We start from the raw sequence: 17,598 nt of genomic DNA on the forward strand, positions 1-17,598 counted from the left end.
CTATTTTTTTATTTTTTACTCTCTTATTACTTAAAAACTAAATTTAAACTTAAAAATTTCAGAGTAATAATTCAAAGACAATTAGAACTATTACAATTTTAACACACTAGAAGTTTAGACTAGTATATGGGGTTACGATTTTTGAAATACAAGCCATGCCCTGATTTTATTCACGATTCCTGCTATAGCAACCAGAGCTACTTTAACAAGAGGTTAAGGTTTTTACCCCCTAGTTGGTCTACCTACTCTTTAGCCCACGACAGGATCAAGTATGTACAGACACACACTCTACATTTTAAAAATTCATAGATGTAAGCTGGGTAAAGGGGTACATGAGACTCTATGTACTATTTTTTGCCATTTCCTGTGAGCCTACAACTATTTTCAAAAAAAAATCCATGCATGTCAGGTTAGAAGGCCACTGTCCAAACCCTCATCTGCACAACATAAATCTTCTTGTGGTAGAAGGTTTTTAAAACTAAATAACACTAGCACAAAATTAACACTCAATCTATAATAGCTTCCCCTATCCCAAAGGCCTGATTTAAGCCTGTGATTTTAGGACTCAAACCACCAATGATTTCCTAAAAACTTTGTTCAATCTGCCAAGTAGGGATAGCTCCTATAACTAGTTGGCCCACTATAAGGTTTGTGCTCGACAGACAAATGTCAAAGCAGGTTATTAAGATGGCTGCTCCACAGTGGGCTGGCCCATTTCCATTTTCTACCTTGTAGGATTCTGGGCTGCTCCAATGAAAGGAGCTACAGAAGTGGTCCAGAAAGAAGCAGGAAACAGAATCCCACCTACTTAACCCACAGCACAAGCCCTGCATGCTTGCCAATCTTTGGAGGAAACTCTGAAGGTCTTGCAAATCTTACATGGTAAGTCTCTCATTCCCAAAAAGCAGTTTAAACGCCATTAAACTTTATTATCTTAGTTGACTATATATATATATATATATATATACACATATATATATAGTATGTATGTGTATATATATATAGAGAGAGAGAGAGAGAGAGTGTGTCAACTTCTACATCCAGTGTTCTGGGACTTTTTACCTAAGTCACAAAAACTTTTCATATTCAATTGTTGATCTAGGCATCATTAGCCACAAATAATATAAGTATTAAACTTAGGCTGAATAGCTCTACCACAAAGTAACTGTTAATGTCAACAGTACCTATACCTATAAAATGGCCAGCAAACCTGAAAGGGAGTCAAATTATTATACTTTTAACCAAATCTCCACCTTCACAAACTCATATTTTATTTTGATTTCCTTATTCCCAAGGAATATCAATTGAATTTCTGGTGTCACAAGATTATACCACAGTAATAAAAAGTTCAAAAATACTTCATTTCTTTAAAAAAAATATAATACATTTTAGGCCATCCTTGTTTAGAAAATCTATAAATATCCAAATAGGCTATAAAGGAATTATCCATTCCATTAGAGTATTTACCTTGGGATATCATGAAATGACAATCCCCTCAAGTTCTCAATTTCAGAGATAAATCAATTTTCAAGGATCTTTTCAGGAACATATGTACTACATGTATGACATAATACACATGGAGATAAGCACTTAGTGAAATGAGTACTAACACTATAATTTTCTGCTCACATATTAGAACACAGTGAGAATTTACCCAATCCCATCCTGAGGCACAAACCTGAATTCATAAGGGTAAGACTGACTTAAAAACAAGGCAGAAAATCTAAGCTTGTGAATGTCACACACATTAATGCATCTAAATCTATAGGTACTTCCTGGTATATTTCCAGTGTCACCAGAAAGCAGCCTAACTCTAAAAGAGCCTGAACAAGAACACTAAGACATCATGTTTATATAAACAATATTATACAGCTCGTGATCTTCAGCCTGCTGCTTAATCTCTCAAAATAAATGACTTTATTGTGCAGGTCTGACATCCTCAGCACACAGAAGGGCAGTGGAATCCAAGCACATGATCAGAATGGGGCCTCCCAGGACAGTGACTAACACACAGTGCCGAGAACTCTGCTCTCTGGTCCACTATGCCCTCACCCTGCCAAACTCACATTTCACTCTATACTCCACTTCCTACGTCTTTCTCACTGCAGGACAGTTAAAGATGGGGTGTGATTCTGAACACTTATTTCATAGGAAGGCAATTTCACAACCTGCCTTGCCAGATTGAACCAAACCCTCTACGTCAGGGAAACTTTCCAAAACCAGCAGTCTTTTAACACCATGATATTTATGTGGCAATAAAGAAAAATTAAATTAGGCATGTTTAGAGGAGAATAATAATATTATGCCATGCAAAACCAAATTAGGAAAAGAGCAAATCCGTGATAAGGGGGAAAGAATTAGGAGACCTGCATTTCAGTCCTGCTTCTGCCCCAGCCTCATGAACTTGAACCAACCACCTAAACTCTCTAGGCCTCAGTTTTCATATCTGCAAAATAAAAGTTTGCAAACAGAAGCCTTCTAATCCAATCTAGAGAACAAAAATTCTATGATCTGAAAATAAAATTATCATTTAAAAAAAAATCAATGACCTACCAACTTAGAAAATGTGTAAAATGAAAAGCTACTGTTAAGACTTGTGGCTAAATATCTTAAGAACTTTAGAAGAAATTCAGTTGACTAATTTAACTTCTATAATGCCTGCAACACTAATATTGCCTGATTTTCCTGTCTCAGGTGATTATTCTGAGGGTCCACAGAAATAATGCATATAGAAAATGTTCTACAGGCCGGGCGCGGTGGCTCACGCCTGTAATCCTAGCCCTGGGAGGCCGAGGCGGGTGGATCGCTCGAGCTCAGGAGTTCGAGACCAGCCTGAGCAAGAGTGAGACCCCGTCTCTACCAAAAAAAATAGAAAGAAATTATCTGGCCAACTAAAAATATATATACAAAAAAAATTAGCCGGGCATGGTGGCTCATGCCTGTAGTCCCAGCTACTCGGGAGGCTGAGGCAGTAGGATCGCTTAAGCCCAGGAGTCTGAGGTTGCTGTGAGCTAGGCTGATGCCACGGCACTCACTCTAGCCCGGGTAACAAAGTGAGACTCTGTCTCAAAAAAAAAAAAAAAAAAAGAAAATGTTCTACAAATATAAGATATTATCATCTCTATTATTCTTTGAAAAGAAAATGTCACCATTAACAATAATAAACAAAAATATACACACCATGAGTTATTACAAGATACCTAATCCTGCACTAAGTGCTTTATAATATTGGCTCAGTTTCCTCACCACAAACAGAATGTTTACCAAAAATTTAAAATCAACATTATGGGGAAGAGGTCGTAGTGAACAAACTGAGGGGAAAAAATGGGGTTCTATAATAATATCTGATCAAGTGAGCACTTCAAGGGAAAGAAAAGAAGGGAAATCAAACAGTTAAGCCTACATAAAAAAGCTTTTATGTTATTCCAAGTCTGAGTCATAGCCATTTGGCCTGGTAACCATCCTTCACAAATGACTGTACTGCCAATAGTCTTGACCTTCCATTTTCAATTTTTAATAAAACATTCCTTCTTCTCTTTTTTTGGATATTTTCTCCCTGTGGGACAAAAAACTGTCAGAATAAATAGTGCTAGAGGAAGTGGCAAGCAAAGTAAAAGCACTATGAGACACACTGGGATTAAATTATATAACTTGAATTACATAACAAGGGTGAAACAGCATTTTCTGTATTTCACACAGTGCTTTTTAAAAATGGGTGTACAGCATTGCAGCTACAGTTTACCCCTAGGGGGCGCTAATCTTTTGCTTAAGAGAATATGCTAATGAAGAAAAATAAATAGACTAGAAAACATTCTATGAGCAACAAAAATTCTAAACAAGGTACTCATGATGACATAGACAATATTTCAAATTTATTTTGGAGACAGAACAGAGTAGACCATGCCAGGTCTGTATTATCCAAATGGCTTAACTGATCAAAAATACTATACCAATAATTTCAATTTGTTAACCTATAATTGTTTGGTTTTATGTAGGCTAAATCAAATTCAACTTTGAAGAAAAGAGGATCATCATATAGCTGCTTACTTAATGTTTAAACATCCTTTTTCACAAGTCTGACATTGTAGTGGTTGATGTTTATCTATACAAATTCCACAAAAATTTTACTTCCCATACTTAAATATATTGCTATCTATCATTTGGCTGTGGTTCAATTCAGGCCACTAAATATTTACTGAGCATACATCATATACCAGGGTATCCTTTAACTTCTAAGGACACAAAGATGAATAATAAGAGTACCACCTCTTAAAGCCTACAATCTGAAATGATAGAAATTTAGGGAGGAAATTTCAATATAAAGTGAATACACTCAGAGCATGCTCAGGAAGCTGTGAAGAGCTTTAATCCAGTTTGGGGTCCTCCCTGCAAAGAAGATGGGAATGTTCCAGGTGAAGGAAAGAACAAGAACAAAGGAAAGGCCGGGTGCAGTGACTCACACCTGTAATCCTAGCACTCTGGGAGGCCGAGGCCGGTGGATCGCTTGAAGTCAGGAGTTCGAGACCAGCCTGAGCAAGATCGAGACCCCCATCTCTACTAAAAATAGAAAGAAATTATCTGGGCAACTAAAAATAGATATAGAAAAAATGAGCCGGGTATGGTGGCACATGCCTGTAGTCCCCCGGCTACTCAGGAGGCTGAGGCAGAAGGATCGCTTAAGCCCAGGAGTTTGAGGTTGCTGTGAGCTAGGCTGACACCCCGGCACTCTAGCCAGGGCAACAGAGCAAGATTCTGTCTCAAAAAAAAAAAAAAAAAGAACAAAGGAAAAAGGCAAGGACACACAAAACTGTATGTTCCAAGGAAAGAAAGCAGTCATGAAGGCAATGAAGTATGTTGTGGAAGATAAGGCCAGAAAGGTAGGCCAGGAGATATGGTGGCTTTATATGCCAGGTTAATAAGCTTGGACTTTTCCTAGGCAGAGAAAAACCATTAAAGGTTTTTAAACAGAATGTGGACATAATATCGCTGATCAATATAAAAGCATCCTTGTAAACTATTATCTTAAAGACAAATCACAGGTAAAGCTGAGGGCCCAGTGTGTGCACAATAATGAAGGAAAAGTCCCTCAAGAAAAAGCAAACAATAATAGACATTAAATCAATGAACCCCGGGGAAAACGCATGCATCCTAGCATAGCAGCAGAGAGCAGAACATCAGCCACATAAAGGATTCACAGTCCTCTCTTAAAGAAGTTCTACTTCTAAAGGATACAGTATTCTGGGAAACAATTAACTATCTTTAGGAACGTAAATAATGAAAGAAGGCTTGTCCCAAATGAGAGTGCCTCACTGCCTTGCACTAACTGGGTACAGAGAAGGGAACAGTCTGCTGTAGTGAAAACTATGAATTAAAATGTTTTCCAATGCAATTTTTCAGTTCAAACAAATATGTTCACTAAAAATAAGCTGTCAGCTTCTCCTAGGAGAGCTCCTTAGATGGCCTACTTGCAAACATAAAAGTAACATATGCATCAATATATTATATCCATTATTGATAAGAAAATTGATGCTTTTAAAATACGCAGAAATGCTTAAAAACAATGTATTCTCTTAGGTAGTTGCCTTATCTGATCAGTTTTATTACAAATTTATTTCAGTACTATTTCTTTAAGAATTATGAAAGAATAAAACTAGAATTCAGATTCTACCTAAATTACCATAAATTTTAAATTGATGCAGTTAAGTATAATGGGGAAATATCCTTATTGGGTATAGTAAAAAGATGGTCATGCTTTCTTTAGGTACTATGTTAAGTCAGCATTAAGGTCATGTAATTCACCTTTTTTTGTAAACTATAAAATAAAGATGTTTGACATACATCTTAAGGCACCAATGGATAAAATAATGAAGAGTTTTAAACAAATCCATGTTGGCACTAGGCAGTACAAATAATCTGTCTACTTCATAAGATTAGTTCTTTGACAAAGAATGTTTCTCTTTTAAGCTTTTGGGTTGATAATTTATAATCAATTAAAAAGCAAAACCAAAAATGTCTTTTCCAGTCTCTTACCACAAGGTGGAACGATAGTTAGTTAAATAAAACAAAAGCATTTACATTTCTGATAAACACCTTAGATTTGGGGTATTTTAGTCACTGTTTCATCTAGGTATTTTTTATACAGTTTCACTATAGTTTTAGCAACCTTTTTAAAAGGCTATTTCAATGTTTAAAAATTTTTAAAGTGTGTAACTCTACTGTAACAGCTTGTTTTGGGTTTGGGTTGGGTGGTCTACTTTGGTTTGGGCTTGAGTCTTCTACCTTTCCTTCCAGATCTTCCCTTTCATCAACAGGAAAACAGACAGAAATCTATTTTTTCTCACGTTTTCCTCTCACCCTGCAGATCTTTCATCTCTTGCATAGTTGTACATATCTTGGTGCAGAACAATTATATTGTAACTAAAAGGGAGAAATAAATTCAGAAATCAATATACTCTGCATAGTTAATACTTCTTCTGGTATCTGTCCAGTTTCTTAAAGTTAGTTTTATTAAAAAGTTGTATTCTAGAGTAGTGGTCCCCAACCTTTTTGGCACCAGGGACTGGTTTCATGGATGACAATTTTTCCACAGACTGGGGGAGGGGGTGATGGTTTTCAGATGATTCAAGTGCATTCTATTTATTGTGCAGTCAAACCTCTCTGCTAATGATAATCTGTATTTGCAGCCACTCCCCAGTGCTAGCATCACCGCCTCAGCTCCAGCTCAGATCATCTGGCATTAGATTCCCATAAGGAGCATGCAACCAGGATCCCTCACGTGCACAGTTTACAGTAGGTTTCACACTCCTATGAGAATCTAATGCCGCTGCTGATCTGACAGGAGGCGGAGCTTATGCAGTGATGCAAGTGATGGGGAGCGGCTGTAAATACAGATGAAGCTTCGCTGGCCCACTGCCTGCCCTGCCCGCCCACTGTTAACCTCCTGCTGTGTGACCCAGTTCCTAACAGGCCACAGACTGGTACCAGTCCAGTCCACGGCCCAGGGGTTGAGGACCGCAGTTCTAAACAACCTCCATAGGAAAAAGGGCAAACAAATAAGCACTGGTTTATAAAGGCATTAGCATTACCCATTCCATTTATGAGAAAGAGAAAAACAGCTAGAAAGAGAAGAACGGCTAATAAATATTACTGTGCAGTCTTTTAAAAAGACGGGGAGGTATTTTAGGTAAGACCAAGGATGTTTCTATCTAGTATTCTGTCACTAAAGGTAAAACCAAGCAATGTTTGGCAGGAGAATATGGATATAACCTTTTAAAAGTTTTTCAAATATCCTTCTACTTCATTTCTTACGTAAATCTTTCTTTAAACCATTTATCATGTCAAAAAATCATGGTAAGTGCTACTATATCAAGACCAGTTTTTAATAATAGCATAAGGAAAAGTGGAGGAACCAATCAGTGGCATTGTTAAGCTCACTCCTTTCCTATTCCTCCCAATTTTTCACAATTTGAGTACACTACACACACACAAAAAAAAAGCTGGGAAAGCAGGAGTCATAATCACTCAACTGATGGGTAATTAATAAGCTACTCAATGAAACAAAATTTTGATATAAATGGAAATCTGTGACCATAGTAATATAATTAGACAAATAATGACAATTAAGTAGAATGCTATAATAATAGCTAAATACTACAAAGTTCATATATGGCACGTCTTAAAAAATATAACTAGTGTGTCTAACAGTGTGTTTAACACAGGTAGTCCGTAACTACAGCATCACAGTCCTGCCCTTTACCACTGTTTTAAACAGTCTCCACCATATTTTCAAATTCCAACTTTTACTAAAAAAATTTGGAAACAGAACTGTGAGTATTTTTTGATAAAAATCATGTAGAAGTTATTTTAAAGAATTTTTAATTAGTTTTAAGTTATATTCATGACCAAAATTCATAACTAGTTCAAAAAAATGTGTATTTCTTCAAAAAATGCCCCACTCAATGACTCTCTGGTAATGTTACAACAAATTCATAAATCAAGTTCAAATTAATTGTTATACATTAGAGATGCACTCAGGTAAATCCATACAGTTCTTTGAGAAGACAGTTCCTGGGATACAGCAACCTTTCAGTCATTTGCCTCTCAGTGCAAGGTGATTTTATCAGACCGACTTTCCTGTTCACAGTTACCTATCATCGGTTTCAAAGAAATCTTAGTCATAGTTGGCAGTCAGAGGCAATAACTTGTAGGGGAGAGGCACTGCAGTGTAGGGCATGATATGACTCCAGAGTGAAAGGCAGCCTGAGGACCCTGGGCAGCTGGTGAGTGGGGAAGAGTCCAGGAAAGGAATATAGGGAAGTGGCAAATAAAAATTTCAACTGCTTTGCAATTCTGATTAAAGTGCTGGTTGTGGCAACTGCCCTGAATACTTCTGAGCTGAATCATCTCTTCCAGGGCTTTTGTCCAATGAGCTACAGGTTGTCAATGCCTGACCTGTTACACAGTGATTCAACAATTAAATGGATCCTTGCCCCAAATAAGAACTGTTTTCTCTCCTTCTGGCACCATTTAAAACACTGGCCTTTTACAACATAGTTGTTTATAGACAAAAAAAAAAAAAAATAGCTACAATCTCAGCACACACATACATACACACACACACACACAAAAGTCAAGGAACCACCTAAGCCCTCAAAAATTAACTTCCTCTACTTCCTGGGTGATGTCTAATATGACTCGGTCTATCCTCAACCAGTGAGCCACTTGCTGGAATGGTTATAAATGAGTCAGGCTATAGGCTCAGGAGGACACGGGGTCCTCATAGAGAGATGTGTGTGCTAGGCAAGCAATGGAATCCGCTGCAGGAAAGGTGAACTGGTGAGTGCAGATATCTTCTGGTCATACCATCATGGGCACTTCCTGGTGTCCCTTTCAGAGTTTTATTTGCCAGGGTAAGAAGACCACCATGGGTAGGCATCACGCAAGTGGTTGCTTCATCTATTTTAAAGTTTCAAGGACTGGAAAACCTAGGAGTCTCTCAGCAGCAAATTTTATAGTTTTAAGGCCTTTATGACATTCTGAAACTCTCTGTGACACTTTACATGCAAACCAATTCACTCTTCTTTAAACATAAGCCCATTTCCTCAAGTCCTTACAAATAAACAACTGAGAACAACTGGTTGCATCCCCTTCATTAACCTTTGAAAAAACCCAGGATTATGATCAAGACAACTGTCACGGGGAAAGGAACGCCAAAACTATTTTTAAAGACACCCCCAGATGATGAGATTCCACTGCCTCTGTCATTCTGATGCTTCACACCTCTTCCCTGTCAAAGAGCGTTTCCTTAAATGCAGACAACACTCCAGGTCCCTAGTACCAAGATTCATATTTTTCTAAAATGAAACCACTGAAAATTCTATCTGGAGAACTGATATGCTCCCCAGATAAAGCAGGTTTATTCTTTTAGTTATCTAATTATTTTAAATACTTAATAAAAATTTCACAGATGGTATATACACTTTTGTCAAATTCCAAATCTCTGCAACTCTACAACAGATATATACTTTCTGTAGGATTAAAACTTTCAAAGTAATCACTTCCTAACAGACATTATAATTTTGCCAAATTTCCAGACTCCAGTCTGTTAGGTAGACAGTGAGGGATTCCAGGTCTCCTAGGGACAAAAGTGAGTGCTGCTGTGATTCACCCTCCGGCAAATGGGCTTTCAGAGAGGCTCATGAGAGATCTGTAATGTGCAGTAAGACTCAGGTCATATATCTCCCAACTGTCTAATCAAAGTGGTTCCATGGTGACATCTGAACCACGAGGGAGGGTCCCTATCCGGCCCTCTTCCTAGGAATCCCATCAAATAACCAGGAAAGATTAACCACCCCAGAAGAGAAACGATTAAAAGTCCTCGTCATGACCAGATAGAATTTTGATCTATTTTTCTGAATTCAACTCCAAAAGATTACCTAAGAGACTTTATCTGCATATTAAGACAATCTTTGTTCACAGTGAAGTTCTGTCCCTCACCTTCTAGCCACCTCCCTCAGAGCTCAGAGGAACTTTGCCCCAGACCACTGTTCTTTGGGCTTATTCATCTCCCATAAAAATCATTTACTACCCCTCTAAAATTTTCCACAGCCCCCCACTTCCCTCTCCCCTGTGGTTGAGAGTATACAATCCTCAACCATCTGGCCCTTCTTAGAGTCGCACATTTGTAGGACTCCCATGTCCATATAGAGGTAGATAAATTTATACGCCCTTTTTCTCCTATTAATCTGTCTATTGTTGACACTTCAGTAAACCTTCAGAGAGGACAGAAGTGAAGCTTCCCCTATACCCCTACACTCCTTACCCATCAAAATCAGTCTGGTAAATGACTGGCAGGAAGACATTCAGATAAATCAAATTTCTAGATTTAATGATGAATCCTAAAAGATAATGTTTTTAATAAAAATAGATATCTAGATCAATGGGACAGAATAGAGAGTCCAGAAACAGACACATACATTTATAGACAACTGGTTTTTAACAAAAGAACAAAGTCAGTTCAGGGGGAAAAGGACAGTTTTTTTCAACAGATGATGCTAGGAAATTGAATATCCACATGCAAAAGCATTCGTTTGAATCTTTTCCACAAAATGGATCATAGACTTAGATGTAATAGCTAGAACTATACAATTGTAAGATAAAATCATAGCAGTAAATCTTTGTGACCTTGGGTCAGGCAAAGATTTCTTATATATGACACCAAAAGCATATGTGACAAAAGAAAAAATAATAAGAGCGTTTAAACCCAATTATAAAATAACCAAAGATACAAACAAAAATTTCACCAAAGATTGTATACAGTCAATAAGTACATGAAAACGCTCAGCATTATTAGTCATCAGAGAAATACAAATAAAAATTACAATGAGAAAGCACTTCACACCTACTAGGATTGCTAGAATCAAAGACAGACAATGACAAGTGTCAGCAAGAATGTAAAGAAATTGGAACACTTGCACATTGCTAGAGGAAATGTGAAATGATGTAACCACTTTGGAAAACAGTTCGGCAGTTTCTTAAAATGTTAAATTAGTTTGAGATCAGCCTGAGTAAGAGCAAGACCCCATCTCTACTAAAAATAGAAAGAAAATTAGCTGGACAACTAAAAATATATAGAAAACATTAGCCGGGCATGGTGGCGCATGCCTGTAGTCCCAGCTACTCGGGAGGCTGAGGCAGAAGGATTGCTTGAGCCCAGGAGTTTGAGGTTGCTGTGAGCTAGGCTGACGCCACGGCACTCACTCTAGCCCAGGCAACAGAGTGAGACTCTGTCTCAAAAAAAAAAAAAAAAAAGTTAAACTAGATTTACCATATGACTCGGAAATTTTACTCCTAGGTAAACACCCAAAAGAAATGAAAACATGTCAACACAAAGACTTGTACATTTATGTTTAGAGCAGCATTGTTCATAAGAGCCAAAAAGTGGAAACAACACAAATGTCCATCAACTGCTAAGTAGATAAACAAAATGTGATCTATCCACAGAATGGAATACTACTGGACAATAAGAAGGAATGAAGACACATACTAAAACATGGATGAACCTCAAAAACATGCTAAGTGGAAGAAGCCAGACACAGAAGAACACATATTATATGATTCTATTTATGTGAAATATCCAGAAAAAACAAATCTATTGATATAAAAAGTTTATCAGTGGTAGCCTGGGAGACGGGGGGAGCAAATGGGTACAAGTTTTCTTTTGGGGGTGATGGAAAACTCTAAAATTAAACTATGTTAATGGCTGCACAATTCTATAAAGTTACTAAAAATTGTTCAATTATATGTATAAAACATGAATTTTATGGTAAGGAAATTATATCTCAATAAAGCTGTTCTTAAAAAATATTTTGGGCTGGGTGCAGTGACTTGCTTCTGTAATATTAGCACTTTGGGAGGCCAAGGCAGAAGGATTGCTTGAGGCCAGGAGTTTGAGAACATCTTGAGCAAGAGAAAGATTCTGTCTCTACAAAAAATAGAAAAATTAGCCAGGCATGGTGGTGCATGCGTGTGGTCCCAGCTATTCGGGAGGCTGAGGCAGGAGGATCACGTGAGCCCAAGAGTTTGAGGTTACAATGAGCTACGGTGACACCACCACACTCTAGTCTGGGAGACAGAGTGAGACCCTATCTCAAAAAAAAAATAAAAATAAAAAATATTTTAATCACACTCCTTTTGAGAGCAATGTTTGCACAGAAGATATGTTTATATCCATCACAATTCAATAAGAATTAATAATAGTGCCCAGAATATAGGCCAGGATGTCAGACTGTTCTGATATGGGTCAGTACATGCAACTGAAATACATTTAAAAGGATGAATGATTTATATGTATTGAAAAATTGTCCCAAAGATTATCAGTGAACAAATAGGCAAAAGGACTGACCCTAACACTAATAAATATGGAAAAGCTGTCAATCTAGACAACTATAAAACCTTTAATCTATACCAAAAAGGAGGTATATATTAAGAGAGCAAAAAGCAAATGGAAAAGTCATGGGTAAAAGGTTACCCAAGTGATCCAGTTAGGAACAGATCTAATGTGAGTGACAGAGGAAATATTTCCTCAGCTTTACATCAGCATAGACTGCAACCTCAACACTTACCTACTGAACTCTTATTTAAAGTGGCATTTGCAATGACTATCACTCATGGCCACATCTTGACTCAAAGAGGATTACCACAAAAATAAAATTTTGCCTAAGTAGTAAAGCAATATACTGAATTGGCCTTTTCAAATACTGTTTGGTTAAATAAATCAAAGAGGCAAGTTCATTCAGAAAAGTAGCTATGGTAGAAAATTACATTCATAGAATCGTAACTAGTTTTATATACGAGAAAGGAAAGCCGTCTTCATAAAAGATTCAGGAGAAACATAAAAGGCCATTCCTTCTTTACCATTAAAGTGAATATACACAAAACTTTCCCCTAAGACAGAGGTCAGAAAACTTTTTTAATAAAAGCCCAAAAAGTAAATAGCTTGGGCTTTGAGGACCATAAAATATAATAATACATAAATGAATAAGTGTGGCTGAGTTTAATACAATTTTATTTATGAACACTGATTTTTGGATTTCATATAATTTTCATGTGACACAAAATATTCTTCTTTTGATTTGTTTTCAGTTATTTAAAAATGTAAAAAATATGCTTGGCTCACAGACTGTACCAAAATACAGGCTGTGACTAGATTTGGCCCTCAGGCCATAGTTGGCAGCCCCCTGCCCAAAGACTCCTTGGCTACAATGCAAATACCCTTAGGAGGAGTAGCACATTAGTCATTATCAGTCCTTCACTCCTTTAAAGGGGATGAATTATGCAACTGCCTTCCTTGCTGTGGCAAATTAAGAGTGGAAAAGACTAAGTTTTTACAAAATAGCATTATTTTGTTCTTTTCTGATAGTAAAAATAATACATGTTCTTTGTAGAAAAAAGTGGTTAAGACTAAAGGACTTATCCTACAATGCAGGCGGGGGAAAACACTGTAAAGGTAAGTAAATAGGTAAATTGCAATATGTGCAAAGGTAGGGAGGTGAAAGGTAGAAGATAATACAAATAGAGTTGAGATCATAATGTAGATTATGATCTAGTTCTATTATTAAGAACTTTTGCCTATGTTCTTACTGTATAGCTCTGAATAGTTGGCAAACTTTCCTTCGTTTCCTGTCTTCAACTCAATAATCTTAACAGTTTCAAATGTAAAAACCGAAACACAACATGTTAGATAAAGAAAATTACGATTAAAAAAATCTTATCACATGAGAATAAAATAAAGGAAATGGAACTATTTGGTTGACAAATAAAAAAAAGTGGTAGAGCGGGGGACAAAATGGTTTCTTCAGATATTCAAGAGCCACCATACATGTCTTGTATCATTCTGGCAGCTGGCCCAAGATAAGTGGGTGGAAGTTTTATAGTAAGCAAATTTTAGACAATGAAAGAAATAACTCAGTTACAATTCAAGTGAACCAAAAGGATAAGTTGTCCATAAATTAGAAAATCAATGACCCGTTAAAAAGGGCTGTGAGAAAACATTTCTGCAATAACCACCAAACTAACTAGATCTAATCCAAATCTGTAATTCAAATTACATAAAATTAATTAAATTTACTTAAAAGCAGTCACTTTAAAACTCTCCTGCAGGATTTCCCGAAGGGATATTAATAGATATTCTTTGGTAAAAGGAATCCAAGAGTAAGTGAATTTGGGAAACAATAGATTAAACATGGTTTTTCACCACAGAATTTTTCAGTCTTTAATATGGTAATGTGTACCATAAATCTCTTCAACCAGACATGCTACTTTCCAAACCCTTTTGGTAAAGGAAACCTTTTTCCCTTCAGGGCATCTCACAATATTGGTGTCCCTGGGAACCTGATTTGAGAAATGCTGTTCCTCTTAAAAAAAAAAAAAAAAAAATCTTATCAACTCTGGAAAATGAATTTTAAAATTCAGCAAGAACGTATTAATCAGAAATTAAATTTGAATATTTGAATTACATTCAACAACCTGGAAGAAATGTTAAAATTGTCCTATTATCTACACTTCTCAGTAGAATCAAAGTGTCTACAAATGTGGTTTCTTAAGTTTATTAAATTTAAGTAAAATTCAAGTTAAATGCTTAAACTATTTGGGAACAATAACAAACTGTGAGGTAAAAGAAAGGACAATATTATAATGTTAACTCAGACAACAGATCTCTAGGAAACATTTCCACTTTTAGAACATTTAGAAACACCTATGCTATGTTCTTCCAATATAACTGTACCCAAACTAAGAGATGTAATTTTTACACTATTCTTCAAGAATTCAATAGGTAGTACTATTGAATCTCCAATACTTTTTGTAGATTTGAGGGTTTTTTGGGGTTTTGTTTTTTTCAAAAAAAAATACTGGAAAGTTGCTGATGCTCTTGTAGAAAACCTAAATGTCAGATTCTCTGCTCAGCAGGAGGCTGGAATGCTCTGTTGTAGCTGTGGCTCTACTGGGCTATGTCTCTGAATTACCTTATCTCTGCTAAACTCAACCAGTGATATCATGGCTCATAAATAATCCAAACAGTCCACTGCCATGCACTCACACCATCTCACCTCACACTGGCATATCCATGCAAGGGGAGAAAAAAGGTGTTACAGTGGCTCTTGGCCAGACCATGAAAAACACATTCCTTATTTAGCGTCCACTATTTAACTGGCATTCATTACTGTGATATTATGATAAAACCACTATAGCTGCACATTATGGCAGTCTCCTCTTTTCAATATGTAGGCAATATTATATTCAAATCCATAAAAAAGCAAACATCAGGACCACAACTGCCACTGTTATGGAAGAGGACAAATCTGAAGCTCTTAGATGATCTTGAAGGTCTATAGATATAACGATACATAACAGCCTATTTTATATATACACACACTACACACAAACACATACACTCTCTCTCTGACTACATTAACAAGCGTGTTCAAACCTTTATATGTACTATTTCATTTACTCTCTATCATTATTCTTATCTCTCTTTCACAGATGAGAAAACTAAGGCTTAAGAAGGTTCAAGGTCACACCACTAGTAAATAGTTGAAGGGAGATGTGAGTCCAAGCAGCTCTGTCTTGTCCACAGCCTGTGCTCTGAAGCACCACATTGCGCCACCTACCCTGGGTTCCAAAGTACAATGAGGGAAGATGCTATAGCTAACCAGACACCGGCATGACTAGGTTATTTCCATGCTGACCTTCCTATGCACAGTTGACTTTTCTTCTTGAATCTACTTGAAATTCCACCAGAGATTTATTTTCCAGCGGGATAGCTGAAGCTCTCTATCATTCACAGACTATGGTGAATTAGGTTGCCATCAGTCTTTCTTCCTGGACCTTACTGAAATCAGCTGCTCTGGGAATCCAAGATGAAACATGAACACTTTAGAAAAGAGAGAGTGCCTCAGAACTCTGAACCCCTTGGGACAAGAGGGTGATTCTAAGGAATGGACGAAGAAATGGGGTTAGGTGGTTTGAAACTTAAATCTATTTGGGGACGGGGTGGGGGGGGGGAGGGAACTACTCTTTCTCCTTTAGTGTATGGCTCCTTGATGTCAGGACTTAAGCTCTTAACATGTGTAAAATAGGATATGCATTAAATAAGATCTAGCGGGCTAGTCTGAGAACAAGACCAGTGTTATAACGAAGTTCACCATTTAGGGAAATGCAATCTCAGGCCTCTAAAAATGACTTATGGAAGTTCCCATTCATATATTAAGGACTCTGTACATATGTAGTGGCAAAAACCGGCCTTATGTTGAATGCCATGGTCTCCTTCAATTTTACCTGAAACCTAGTGGTATAATTTCAAAAGAGTTTTTTTTTATATCACAAATGAGAGTATTTGAAAAATTATAATAAAAATCCTTTAAGCAAACACTGTCAGATTACGTTAGCACTGTACGTCAACAGGACAGTTCCATCAGGCATGAATTTCAGCATTTTTAGAAGTAGGCAACACACTTCCCAGCTTTAAAAGCTTCCTTTTGAAGTCAGTCCTCCTTTCCTTTTTCATAATACAGAAATTTCTGCTATATAGGTAGTCCCGGGATTATGGATAAGGTACATTTCTGAAAACGTCTTTAAGTTGGATTTGCATGTAACTTAGATACCTGATGAACAGTGCATATATGGTAATAATAATAATAACAACAATACTATAATGGCTCATATGTGGTAATAACAATACAGTATAATACTATAATAATAATAATACTCCTGTACTGTAATAATAAGTTACAGAAACTCTTGTGTTTTCTTTTAATTCCTAGGCTAATAGGAATGTTATGTTTATTCTGATTTTCTAACCAAATCAATAACAACTTTTCCACTTCAATAATTAATCCACTATGCTGCTTAATAATAATTGATGCTTTCATTGGAGCACTGCCTTTCACACATTCCATTATTCTCACTTTATGCTTTGTAATTGTTCCAATAGTCCAGTGACTGAAGCCTAATGCTTTCCCAGTGAATAATGGTGTCTGGCCTTTCTCCGAACACTTAATTATTAAGTATCTCTACTTTCATTTCCATTGTAATCACCTTTCTCTTCGCTGCAGGCTCACTAGACTTGCAGTGGACTTTCACTTTGGAGGCATGGTCATAAGGGTAAACACGGACTCACAAATTGAATTAAAAAGTTAAGACGAAAGTGATGCTGTTTGTAAGTGACCACACGAACAATGAGACTAGCCACTAGTGCAAAGGTGCTGCACCAAACAGCTACTAGCACCATGTGGTTTGTTTACATGTACAAAAAAAACACTAGTCCCCGAATTATTAATTTAATTATTTAATTATAAACTATCCTTATGGGGAGCCTTGGGAGCCCATTCCTAAGTAAAGAATGTCATAAGTCAGGTGGTCAGTAACCTGGGGACTGCCTGTATTATATTAAGATCAAATGACTCTATTAGTTTCCAAACTTCTCAGCAAGTCCAAAGGACCCACTGCTACATTTGACACCCTGACCACTTTCATCATCAAATTCCCTCCCTGGAGACCACAGCCTTCTCACACCTCTCTGATTACAGGCTTCCAACT

At 36.9% G+C, this 17,598-nt stretch overlaps 1 protein-coding gene across 2 annotated transcripts in view; it reads right to left on the reverse strand.

Moving 5' to 3' along the window:
* The window catches only part of DST (dystonin), a 441,573-nt gene that overhangs the window by 224,375 nt on the left and 199,600 nt on the right, over positions 1-17,598 (reverse strand). The gene's annotated exons all lie outside the window — the stretch shown is intronic.

This window comes from Lemur catta, chromosome 2 (assembly GCF_020740605.2).
Source record: "Lemur catta isolate mLemCat1 chromosome 2, mLemCat1.pri, whole genome shotgun sequence".
Lineage (NCBI taxonomy): Eukaryota > Metazoa > Chordata > Mammalia > Primates > Lemuridae > Lemur > Lemur catta.